Source organism: Lepidochelys kempii, chromosome 2, assembly GCF_965140285.1.
Source record: "Lepidochelys kempii isolate rLepKem1 chromosome 2, rLepKem1.hap1, whole genome shotgun sequence".
NCBI classification, from domain to species: Eukaryota; Metazoa; Chordata; order Testudines; family Cheloniidae; genus Lepidochelys; species Lepidochelys kempii.
In genome coordinates, this window is record NC_136381.1 from 206,552,071 (window position 1) to 206,565,654 (window position 13,584).

The 13,584-nt window shown below is 43.5% G+C and overlaps 1 protein-coding gene across 3 annotated transcripts in view; it reads right to left on the reverse strand.

Moving 5' to 3' along the window:
- The window catches only part of CREB5 (cAMP responsive element binding protein 5), a 355,582-nt gene that overhangs the window by 87,019 nt on the left and 254,979 nt on the right, over window positions 1-13,584 (reverse strand). The window lies entirely within an intron of this gene.

The window sequence follows — 13,584 nt, forward strand, 5'->3', positions numbered from 1 at the left end:
TTGGGTGTCAGGGGAGTTAGTTAACCAGTTATTCAGCTTTTTTTGAAAAGTCCTAGAGAAGCAATGGAGAAAAGCAAACGTAATATTAATTTTCCAAAACCAGGATAGAAGACATGCAACATGGCAACAAATAGGACAGTTCAATTTTGGGTGTCACAGAAAGAGCATCACAGACCAGAATGCACCTGCAGCATCATGTTCAATCCATTAGCAAATAGATATTGATAAAGGCACTGGAAGGCGTTAAGAGGAAATGCAAATAATTAGGAAGCTGGAGGGACTGATTTATGACTTAGGTAAGCAATTTGTATGGGGCAAAGATGAGAAAAGTCTACAAATATTTGAAGCCTCTACACTTCCAGGGTGTTATTCAGCCCTAAATAAGCACCCCCATTCCACTGAGGGGTCCACCGCCAGCGACTGCAGCCCCCAAAGTGAGCTATTCTCGTCAGGGAGTTGGAGGTCATAACTGCAGTAGTTGGGAGCAGCACAAGTCAGCTCACCCCCTGGTTATCCACTGTCAGTGGGTCTCCTATGAGAGAGCAGGCTGCACTTTAAATCTCCCTATCCCCATGAGAGGAAATAAACGCAACTGTTGCCTTATCTCCCCAGGGTCTGAATTTCCCCTATTGCCTGGAATGCAGCTGCTACCAGCATCTGTGAGCATGAATCAAGCATCAAGGATGGAGAGAAGTTACGTAGGGTGGGACTGTACAGGGACGTGTAACTAAGAGTAGTGAGATAAATCTAAAAATGAGAAAAATGCAGCTGAATATTGGGAGAAACTTGATCTTTATTTGGGTTTTTTAGGTTGCAGTCATCTCCCAAAGGAAGTGTGGAAGCCACCCCCATCCCACTGGACAATGCACTGAGCTTATGTGCCTTAGGGTACAATCTTGAAGAAGGACAGACAGACTACCATGACCTAAAGGATTTTTCCCTTTTTTTCACTGCTGTGAGCTCACAGAAGGATCCTATTCAATAAAATATCAGTTGACTCTCAATGAGACTGAAGTGAAACAAGTTCCATGACAATAGCTTTTACCTCCCCCCACCACGTATTCATACTGACAATCTCATATACAGGCCCTTTGTACAACTCACCAGCTTCATAATAACCAAAGGTGTTAGGCTGTTTGACAGAAACTTATTTTGGCCTGACCTATGCAATTTATGCTAGTGAACCTCCTGGGACAGCACGGTTTGAATTCTGCTTATATGTTCCAGAGCCAAAAAAATTTCTGAAATTGATTTAATGAGCCTGGGAATATGGGATTTAGTCAAAAGGGAATTATTTGTATTTATTGCAATAGCAAATAAGCTACCTCGCTGTATCCAGTCTCACCTTTCATGCTGCTTAGCTTTGTGGGTCTGCATATGCTTTGCACTTGGTGAAAGATTTTTTTTTCAACACCTCACTACTTCTAGGGTTTTTCCCCCTACTAAAGCTCCTGCTTGCCCTTTCCCTGAGAACGATCTTTCCCAGCTCTGCAGTACAATCAGAGATTTTGTGTTTCAAGGCTGACTCTCTTTGTCAAAAAGTCTGCACTCTTGCCACTAATAAAAATGCTACATAACATGCACACCAGACTCATTTCTGTAGTAGGGGAGTTTGACACTAGCCAGTGCTCACAGATATTTCTATTTCTTCCACACTGGAAACAAGCCATTGATTAACACACACACACTTTTACAGATTGAAATTGACTGAAATACTAATTTGTCTGGTTCTTACATTCCATCCCATTTATCACTTCTCTTAAGAGGACAAAGTGCTCTTTTTTTGTTGTTGCTTTTTAACCTTCTGTAGCAGCAAATAAATCAGGGAGACAAAAGTGATGCTCTTGTGACAGACAGGTATTATCATTTTTTATGCTGGAAGTGCACATTGTCCTCCATTCACCTCCCATCTTTGTACACTTGATAAAATGCTGAAGACGATGAACAGCCCCCGACCTGTCAGTCAGTGCTGCTGACTCAAAGGTTTTAGGCCCTGAGCATTAGTCGTTTTGTACTCTAGTAAATAGGTTTGTTGGACAAACAACCTGCAGATAGGGAACTGCTCTATAGAGGAAGCAACATACCAGTCTAGACACTAATGAGACCTAATTTTCAAAGATTTTAAGCACTCACAGCTGTTTGACTTCAGTGGAACTTGTGAGTGCTCAACTGTTCTGGAAACCTAGGCATAAGTGAACCCAGTGGAGACATTTTACAACTTTTAACTTCTCTATGGCTTCAATGGGTTCATGCTCAGGACCTATATGCATAGACTAAAATAAAGATAACTCCAACAGTGTATCAAATGCAACACAAACACTTCTTCTTGATACCAGGCATGCTGTGGGCTATGCTGAAAATCCCATTTGAACCAGCTCTCTTTATTGTCTGGTTACCACTTGTTTTACTTGTTAAGACCATTTATCTTCACTGTAGTCTCGTGCTTCCTCAGTTCACAGAAATTTCTAGCTGAGGTTCCCTGGGGTTATTTTCAGCCACATAGGCCTAGACCCTCATGGCTTTAAATGTAGCAGGACTGAAGCAGTCAGGAGCATGTTTCTAGTTTGCAGAAGAACTCCAGATCAAAGGATCTTAAGCATGATACATTCCATCCTGCTTCTCCTAACAGCCTCAATTCAAATGAGAGCCAATGTTCATTATTATTATTATTTGTATTGAACCATGCCTAGAAGCCCCAGTTAGGGATCAGGGACCCGCTGTGTCAGGTACTGCCCCAAAGGGCTTACAGTCTATGCATATGCATCAGGAGTAAGGGCCCACAGCTAGCCTACTTACCTACTAACTTAACCCTCAGCAGTCAAATGAGCACAGCCTGGTCCCAACTGAGGCACCTGATTGGTGAAACTGCCTGATTGGCTGAGGGGATCATCAGGCCTGCCCTTAAGACCAGCAATAGCACCAGGGCTGTGGTTGCTCAAAGCATACGCCCATGGCTGTGTTAGTTTCAGTTCCTGCCTTCTTCCAGCCCTGTCCCAGCCTCACTCCTGCTTTGGACCCAGCCCTGCATCTGCCTTCCTTTACTGCAGATAACCCAGTTCTGACTTTTGGCTTCAGTTCCCTGGCTCGGACTCTGACTTAATCCTTGGTTCTGGTATTCAGGTCCTGATTCCAGTTCTGACTTTTGGCTCTGATTCCTGGCTCAGACCCCTGGTTTCTGACCCTGGCTCTGAGCACTAGGCCTGACCGCCACAGCTCTGACCACTAGGCCTGACTGTCCAGGTCCCTAGTAGTTTAAGCACTCCCCCCAAGTAACCCCCATCAGGGAAAAGGGGCCCGGTTCCCTGCGGGCACTGATCCCACCAAGACAAATATCTCCCTGTTGGAAATGGTGGGTATACATCCTGTAGGCTCAGGTTGCTGCCCTGCAGGCACAGAATATGGCACTGCAGGTGCAAGCCATGCCACCCTGGCACCCTGAGAACCAAAGATTCCATTGCCAGATAACTTTGATGGCAACCGTGGCAAATTCCACAGATTCCTGAATCCGTATCAGCTTCTGTTTCTGTTGCAACTGAGAACATTCCCCACTGACCAAGCCCATCAGCTTTCTAGTCAAGGAGGCCCTGGCCTTGGCTTCCCAGCTCCTGGAGAAATCTGGTCTGCTCCTGGGTCAATCTGAAAACTTTGTGCAAGCCATGACAGTGATCTTTGATGACCCAAATCACATGCGCACAGCAGAGTCTGTACTCCAAGCACTGTGGCAGGGGCACCAATCAGTTGTCAAATTCACTGTGTAATTTCGATGCCTGGTAGCAGACACTAAGTGGAATGAGGTTGCGCAGTGTTACCACTTCTAGTTCAGCCTTAACAAAGAAATCAAAGACAAGCTGGCATGGGTGGATGATCTAATGGAACTGTGCGTGAAGATCGATAACTGTATAAAGGAGCACCTCCAAGAGCAAGGGTCAGTCACCCATGTACCAGCGGTTTCCCTGGCTCCAACTCACCAATCACTGGCTTTGCCCCCACAGACTGAGCTCATCCAAATTGACCAAGCCTGTCACGGCCTTTCCGATGCTGAGAAAAATTGACACTGAATGGCGGGCTTATACCTGTACAGTACTGCTGAGAACCTCAGTGCTTCACAATCCCTGCCAGGAAATGCCAAGTCCCAGCTCCTACAGAAGGTGGGCTAGTGAGTTCCCCAAACCCCAGTACCCAATAAGGATATTTGCCCACCGGTATTCTAGCAACAACTAACCCGAACCCAACACATCTCTGACTCCCTCTCCAACTTTGTAAGCGCTGTTGGATTCAAAGGCCTCTGGTAATTTCATGGACTTGGACTTTGAACAAGCACATATGATCCCCATCCAATGGGAAAGATCTCCAGATTTGGCAGAGTCTATCAACGGGTTGCTCCTCTCATTGAAACCAGATACCTGCCCCTTGGAGGACACCACTCTCCCTGGTCATAGAAAAACCTTCAGTTTGGGCTCATCTGAGCCCAACACCTTCCAGTTATCCTCGGTATGCCCTGGCTCACCACACAGGATCCAATATCTGTTGGTGGGCAGGTGCAGTAAGTTGCAGGTCCCTGCACTGTCAGCAGTCTTGTCTCCCAAAATTGAGCCATAGGCCAGAAACTCCCGGGAGGCTCAGTTTGCCTCCTTGGAGAATCCAAGCCCAAGGCCATTAGTTCGCAAGGAATCCCGGCACCCTCCGCGTCCCCTCCTATCACCTCTGTAATAACAGCTAAATACCAAGAATTTGCTGACTTGTTTGATACGAAGAATACACTGCCCATCTGCCTTCCCTCGCCCTGCAGCTGCAGCATTTCCCCTGCTGTCCACGGATGTGTGGATCTGGGCACACGTGCTCTCCCTCAGAGGTCCCTCCTCTTCCTACGTCAGCCTGCACTGGGCCAACAGGCCTTCTCGTCCCTCTTCCTGTCTATCCTCCTCCCCATGCAGTTTCCTACCTTCACCTCGTTTGGTCATGTCCTGCCCTCTTGCTGTTCTCTGCTCCCTCCCATAGTCCCCTGATGGAATCACCTCCCTCCTGCAGTTGTTGCTGCTTCCCCTGCCACAAGCACCTGCTCCCCTGCTGTTTCTTGCTCCCTGAGAGAGCGGCGGGTGGGGCATTCGGTTGAAGCATGGGTAGGGCCATGGAGGGAGGGGCAGAGCACGAGTGGGGCCTCAGCTGGGGTGGGGGGCCACGGTCCGGGCCCCGCCACTTCTAGGGAGTTTCTGGCACTCCTGGGCATAGCCTCCCAAAACAAAAGACCCATGCGCCACCTATGCTTGAGCAATATCTTTGTTGCTTTTGAACTATCACCAAGATGAAGGGGTTTCTCTGCTTCCCTAGGCTGAATTTGTGTATAATAATGGCACACACACTTCCACCCAATAAAGTCCCTCCTTCACCAACTTTGGGTTTCATCCTCATTTTCATCCAGACATCCTCACAAAGTCTTTGATACCCACTGCTTCAGACTTAACCTCCCACCTCTGTCAGCTACACCAAGAATGGAAGGAATAGCTGATAGCTACTAAGGGGGTTTATAAGCACCACGCTGACCTTGCCGTAGGTGACCAGGTGTGGCTGTTCACTTGGTACCTTAGGTTAATGCAGCCATCAGCTAAATTAGACCACCAGTATCTACATCCATGTAAGATTCTGGAATGGGTCAATCCAGTGGCATTCAGCGTACAGTTGCCAGAGTCTGTAAGGATCCACAAGGTGTTCCATGTCTCTCGGTTGAAGCCTTACATTGAAGTCTTACATTCCAATGTGGTCCACCCCCACCTATCACCATCCAGGAGCCGGAGGAGTATTTGATTCAACAAATCCTTGCTCTTGATGCATTGGAGGGAAACTTAGTGGACAGAGAGGGTTATAATCCAGACAGACAATTCTGGGAACCAGTGGAAAATATTCATACCCCAGACCTACTGCAGGAGTTTCAGCAAGCCTATCCTGACAAGCCCAACCCTGGGACTCTTGGAAGGCACCCTCAGAGGAGGGGGTACTGTCAGCAGCAAGAGCCTGCAGCTAGCCTGCTTAACTGATAGCTTAAGAGCCAGACAGTCTGATGAGCACAGCTGGCCCCAACTGAGCCTCCTGATGCTCTAAACTGTCCAACTGACTGAGGGGATCAGCAGACCCGCTCTTAAGACCAACAGCAGCAGGGCACCCACCCACAGCTATGTTCGCATCTGCTTCCGCCTTGTTCCAATCCCACTCCTGCTTTGTTCCAGCCCTATCTCAGACCCTATCTCAGCCCTGCTCCTGCCCTCCCTTACTCCAGGTAACCTGGTTCTAACCCTCAGCTCCAATTCCTGGCTCTGACTTGACCCTTGGCTCTGGCATTTGGCCCTTGATTCTGACTCTGCTTCCTGACTCTCACTCCTGACTCCAGCTCTGACCCTTTGTTCTGACTCCTGGTTCTTGACTCTGGCTCCAACCCAATAGGCTTGACCGCCACTGCTCTGACCATGAGGCATTACTGCCCACGTCTCGGTCCTTAATAATATGATGAGACACAACAGGTGGATACAAGAATCAGACAAGGATGAAACAATTATCAGTTTAATAAGCAGCAGTCCCAGCACACCAGCTGCCTGCACATAGTCACACGTTACCATGTATTTGTATTTTGAACTGCCCTCAAAGTGAAGCACCTCAGAAAGCCTGCAGTGCTACCACATTGCTTAAGTATCTGAAAAGTGCAGCACGAACTACAAGGATAAATCCTCTAGATTCAGGCAGAGGGGAAATATTTGCACCAGGAATTGTACCTAAGATGGGCACTGACCGGTTATTGCATGTTGGCTGGCAATCGCTTGACCTACAGTGCCACTGCTGAAACGTACTGATGTTGACATACTTTTTCCAGTTGCCTAATTGTTGCCTGGTGCTTTCGAGACTTTCATCCTGAAAAGCCAGGACACTTTAAGACTGTGATTCTGTCTACTTTCAGCCCACTATGTTCATAGGAGAAAAGCATTGTACCAGACACTCTTTCGGAATCCCCTGCCATTTTATAAACCTCACCTGACCTATAGTACCTGTCGTTTAACAATGTTATGGTTCCAATATCATCAAAGAGCAGAACTCTCTATGAAAGAAGAGCTTTGTTTAGCCAAGTTAAGTGCAGAACTGAATTGTATTCTAGGAAAAGAAAACTGGCACCTAAAGAAGCGGATCTTTTCCAATCTAGCAGAGATCTCTGTTTGTATTTCACAGACAATTCATACTCGTGTGATATTTTTTTTATCACCAGTAGTAGACACTTATACTATGGTAGCAGCTCAAAGATCCCAATTGGTTGGGCACTATACAAATGTAGATAAGTGACAGTCTTTACCCCAGTGTGTTTACAATCTAAAAGACAGATGAAGGACACAGGATGGGGATATAACACATAAGAAAAGTAACAGAATGAAGAATTGGCACAGCTTAGTTAGTTACATTTTTGATGTTGCTTTTGTCTTTTTACATTTTTTTTAAAGTGGAGGTAGAGGTATGGTGGGGAATGACAGGAATGGGGAAGCGTGAAAGAGCAAGGGTGTAGGAAAAGGAAGGAAGTCCCAGCTCAGAACCTGCCTAGCTATAATCAGTTAGAACAGTTCTGTAGGCATTGTGGCAAAGGCAACCCTCGTGGGGAGATTTTAAGGTTGTGGCTGCATGGATAATACCAGGGATTTTCCCAGACATAAGAGGTGGTGTGGAAAAAGCTCACAGGTGTTTGGGGGAGAAACCGACTAGTGGATGGGGTGGCTGGCAAGGTGAAAGTGGTGGTCGATGTCACAATACATTACTAGAGCAGCTAGCTAAGATGAGGCTAAATTGTAAAAGGTCTTAAAAAGTAAAGATAAGAAGCTTGTTTAATTTGAGGTGAAGCCGTGGAGGAGGGGGCTCCAAAAAGGTAGTTCGGGTAGTTAAAGCAGCAAGCCTGGAAGATTAGCAGTGGCCCTTTAAATGGACCTGAGTGGAGCACAGTTATAGTGATCGGGGCCAGAATGCAGGAAGTTGTAGCAGTCAACATGTGAAATGATGAGGGAATGGTCAATAGCTATCAGAGAGATGGAATTCACTTTCTGACATGTAAGAAATTGAGTACAAGGAGCAACTCCTCTCCCTCAGAATTGTAGGGTGTTTTTATTTAATAATAGGGATGGCATGCTTAAGTACTGCCAGGCAAGGATCAGGGAGAAGACAGAGGAAGAAGATGTGGATGAATACTTACATTCCTTATAACAGCTGATTTGTGGAGTAACACCTCCAAAATTCCCTAAGAGTGCTGCGCTCTTCACCTACCCTGATGAAAGAAGGGCACCACAAATTAGGCTACCACAGAGTATATAATGGGCCATACTAGAGTCTCGTCGAGGATTCTATTATTGGAGGGGGGTGATTTTTGGGGGCCTTCTGGATATTACTATTTAAAAAAACAACAACAGGAGTCTAGGGGCTAGTTAGACCTCTGGAAAATCTTGAGATCAAAAAAGAAAAATTTGGCTACTTGTGTCAGATTTGTGCCATGATTCATATAAAGGATGAAGACTCTTCAGTCTGTGACTGTTCCACTGCTTAACAATGATTAACTTTGTACATCTTTTGGCATGACAGTAATTTGGGGCCCTTTGAAGATTTTTTTTTTGGGGGTGGGGGGCGGCAAATGTCCACTTCCAAATGCACACACAGCCCCTGTGTGTGGGTCAAACTGGGTCAAACTCTGTTAAGGGTTTAGTTAATAATAAATCTTGCCTTTAGAAACTCAGATTGTGCAAATATCACCTATATTTCCTGAACACATGTTCTACAAACCTCTGGGAATTCAGCATAAGTACAAGGACCAGCAGGTCCTTGAAAGCTTCCCAGAACTTATTAACATTTGCCTTTTGGCTCTTGTGGGTCTTAGAAACTGCTGGTTTCAATCTCTCTTTCTCTCTAAATATTTCACTTGGTCTTGTTGCCTGACCCATTAGTAGAATAATAAAAGAAAGAAAGAAAGCTAGCATAGTTTCTTAGATTTTAGTCTCCTCAGAGCAGAGACTGTCTTCCTTTAAGTTCTGTATACTGCTTGCACTCCACAAATCATAATTATGCCATTGTTCCATATGTAACTGAGTAGAGCAAAACTAGGGAAAACAGCTAAAGGCACGCTGGAGAGATTAAAATGAAGAACTGGCTCAGATAAAACCTATACTATAATAAAAAAATGGTATAAAGAGAAAACCAGAATGCAGCAAAACATGACAAAATACATCCCAGGGATGTTGAGAGCACTAGTAAGTGTCCTTTATTTGATTAAAGTATTGTTGCATGCTCTGAGCTCAAGCCAGACCAAAAGTTTGATCATGCAGGAAGACAAGTGATTTTGTCCCACCACAACTAATACTCTAGAGAGAAAAGAGAAGGCACTGACCGCACGTACTAATATCTGAATATCCTGTACAGCATTATTACCTTAAAACAAATTTTTAAAATAGTTAAGGCAAAAAAATTTCAAATGTGTCCACTAATTTGGGGCATTCAGCTTGAGACATTCAGATTACTCAGGTAGGGCATCCAAATGTTAGGCATGCAGAATTAGTGGACACTTGAAAAATCTAGAGCTCAGTGAATAAAAAAGCTGAAAGAACCCTAACCACCAGCCACCGGTGACAATGGAACATGTATTAGCTGTTCTGGTAAACTTGTCTCTATACAGGTGTTAGAATGGTCAGCCGCTCCCGCAACCCAGTCAGTTAAATATTCTTGAGTGCTTTACAGCAGCACAAATATACATTATATTTTCATAACTTTGCATCATAAAACAACTATTGCTCTCAAAAAGAGAAAAATGATGAAGAGAAAGGATCTCCCCACCTTCAGCAGGTTGACAGGGTCAGAGCTTTTCACTGAGCACTTAGAACCAATTGGATATTTGGGAAAACAAATTTATCAATTAACTTTTCTGATTCTATTCACTCTTATTATTAAGCCAGTAAATGTTAATAAAAATATAAGGATAACTGGGTGTTTTAAAACTACTTTTATTCTAAAAGAAAAAAACTGCCTTCTTTTTTAAGTGATTTATTCGTCCTGTCTTTGTTCGTTTTTTTTTTAAGCTTCCCAAACAAAGCAGAAGTTTGTCTCTGAAAATAAGATGGCGAATTAGAGCTAAATTGTGAAAACAAAGGACCAACAGTTTCTCCAGTGCAGGCTTGTTACCATGAGCTAATAATTTAAGCAAGCTCAGCCTCTTTTTTAATAACTGTGTGCCTTTAGGCAAAGTATTTCTACTAAAAATTATTGAGGCATGGAACAAGGCAAGGTGTGTGAGCTAATGTTGGATTGTTCGGTTACTAAACCAAATCTTGTAGCACCGAGCCTGCTCTGAACTGACAGATTATTTCTCTATATACACTTGTATAAACATACTACTTAAGGTTGAAATCTGTGTAAGCTTTCTTTTCAATTAAAATGTCAAAAATGACAGCACATGTTTTTACTGTCCTCAAATGAATGATGGATGCTGCAGCAGGAGTTTCATGCCCCGTGTTTCAGAAATGTTTGCTTGCTTGGGGTGTCTCAGGATGTACTTGCTGACCCTCTTCTGTGCCCTTATGCTATACTGGAAGAACCAAGGGCTTGTGTTTCAGATGGCTTATGGGCTCTTTACCCCTTTCTTTCTCAGATACTCCTCAAATAAGGAATGTTGTCACCAAATGGGTTGGAAGGACAGTTTAGAGCTAAGTCACTGGACTGGAACTCAGGAGATATGGGTTTAATTCCTAGCTTGGCTTCAGACATCCATGGAAAATCCCCCTAAAATCTCTGTGCTTCAGTTCCCCATTTATAAAATGGGAACACTCTTCCCTCTTCCCACTTTTTGTCTATTTTATCTACTTAGACGGTAAGCTCTTTAGGGCAGAATCCTGCCTCACTCGGTATTTGTATAGAGCCTACCACAATGGGGCTCCAATAGTTCTTGGGACCTGAAGGTGCTACTGTAATACAAATAATAATAAAGAGTAGCTATAATAAACAGATATAATACTATTGTGAGAGCTGGAGCATCCTTGTGATAAGACTAGAGTGGAAACACCTCACAGAGATAATGGCAGCTGAGGAGGAAGAAGATATGTGAGTACATGGGATTTGCTGTGAGTATACAAATTTAATGCACTTGTAATTAGGAAATAGGTAAGCAGTGTGAAGGGGCCTTTTGCAAAAGCCAAAAATCAGATAAACAACACTCATGATAGGAAAACATCATGGTCTCTATAATGTGCAAACTTCTCTCCAATCTATACTGAACCTGCTCCACTTCCTCTGTATAGTGCCTGCAAACAATATTTAGATTATTACCAGATCTAAGTTCTGAAAATGGGGCTAAAAACCTATCATCTTCAAGACGTGTGATTTAGAAAATTTAAAAATTCCATGATTCCCATTTTATAGAAAATGAGACAAAAAGAATTTTGGTGACTTGCCTAAGGTGATATCTGAGGTCTGTGGCAGATCATACCCAGCTTTCCTAGCTTCTAGTCCTGTGCCTTAGCACCAATATATGCCATATTCTGGATAGTATGTATTTCATATTGTTCTTAGTTTCCCTGACCCTTCTGTGCCATTATTATAGCTTCTTATGATTTCAAACATCCAATGCTCTGTGAGAGGGAACAAACTTCTTCATTTTACGTAAGTGTTGCAGACCTTCACCTGTTCAAAACCTCTTCCTTGGAAGGAATGTGAGTAACTGGAGGGGGGGTAGGAGGGGGAATGGAGGAGGGAGGGCTTCTCTCTCTACTCAGAAACCTGTTTAGCAAGTTATATCCAGGAGGTAAGGCTGCCAAGAACCTGTTTATGGTCAGTAACATCCCACCACCAACCCCTCTTCTGATTCCTTTAAAAATTTCATGAAGATCAAAATGAATATTAAACGAATTCTTGGAAGGAACCTTTGGGCCAACTGCATCATGTTAAAAGTTCCTAGTGACAACTGTGTTAGTGGGAATGATGAGAGGGACAGGATGGAGAGCAAAACATTAAGAAAACAGGAAAAAGCCAAAGAGAATGGCTCAAAAAGTAGCTCAACACAGATAGCTTTGAGCAAATGTTGACTGCTTTCATTATTTAAAGGGCTATGCTTTGTCTTCTCGGTCCACATATACAACTGATGTCAATGGGAGTTGTTCACTGATTGAGGGAGCGCACATATGTACCTGAAGCTACTTTTTGACCTAAGGATGATGCCGAAAGCACAACTGGAAAGACTGAGCTAATCTGATTCCTAAACTAATTTGGTAACAAAAATGCCCAAGTGCTCCTCAGGGGATAGAATCAAGTCCCCTACCCTTTTTCTAATAAAATCTCCCATCTCCTTGTATATTGCTGGATGACATACACAGCAGAAATGCCTCACCATGAAGTGTCACAGGGCATGATCTAAAGCCCAGTGAAGCTAATAAAATGGCTCCCATTGATTTCAACCATGTTTGAATCAGGCCTATAATGTGAAATATTGCCTTTTAGATACTGACATTAAGATTATCTTGAAAAATATGTGCTATCAGTGCTAGGGTCTATTTTTCCAACGGCGTTCAAGGGGAATGGGTGAAAGCTGATTTGAAGTTATAACTCACACCAGTGTTTTTGGTGCCTGCTCCATCCCTTTTAAGTACTGTATTGAACATGAAGCTGCAGCTGATTTTGAGGTTGGAGTTCATTTGTTTTCACATCAATGCAATTAATTTCCATTGGAAATTGCATCTTGGGCATTTAATCAAAATAGGCCTAAAATAATTCTGGAAAGCTCATCTGTCTCCAATCTATATAATGTTTTAAAAATTGGATGCATGCCCTGCAATAACATTGCACTTTACAAAGCTGAAAGCTCTAAACTTAGGGGTATCAGTTACACTTAAACCATGGTAAATTAAAACATCCAGTTTCTGGTTTGCATTGATTTATAAATATTGACAAAACTACTTTTCAGTCATTACCATTGTGGGAGTATGGAGTTAAATTTGCAGCAATTCAGGGCTGTTGTGGGGTTGGGGTTTTTTTCATTCTTAGTGTGGCTATAGAAGCCTTTCATGTTGCAGATCAAGTTCCAAATAACTTGAAAATCTTAAATCTTAGGGGTTTTTTAATGAATGCATATGACCGACCCAAGCCAATGCTCATAATAAAAACCAATAATACTGAGGAATATATAACCTGCTGGATCCGAAGTACAGTTTTATGGCATGAACAGTGCAAGTCAAGGTGGATGTTTACTGCCGTCAAATGATTTGAAGACCAAATGAGAGAGAAAATGTGATTAAAAAATTAAAAGGAAAAAATATTACTATAAAGCCTCTTGATTTCATAGTAAGAGTTCACTGTACTCTCCTGAACAGTTCTCAAGAACATAGACTCATAGATTCTAAGGTTAGAAGGGACCATCACGATTGTCTAGTCTGACTTCCTGCACATTGTAGGCCACAGAACTTTGCTGACTCACTCCTGTAATAGACACACAACCTCTGGCTGAGTTACTCATGATTTAAAGACTTCAAGTTACAGAGAATCGGCCATTTACACTAGTTTAAACCTGCAAGTGACCTGTGCTCCATCCGGCAGAGG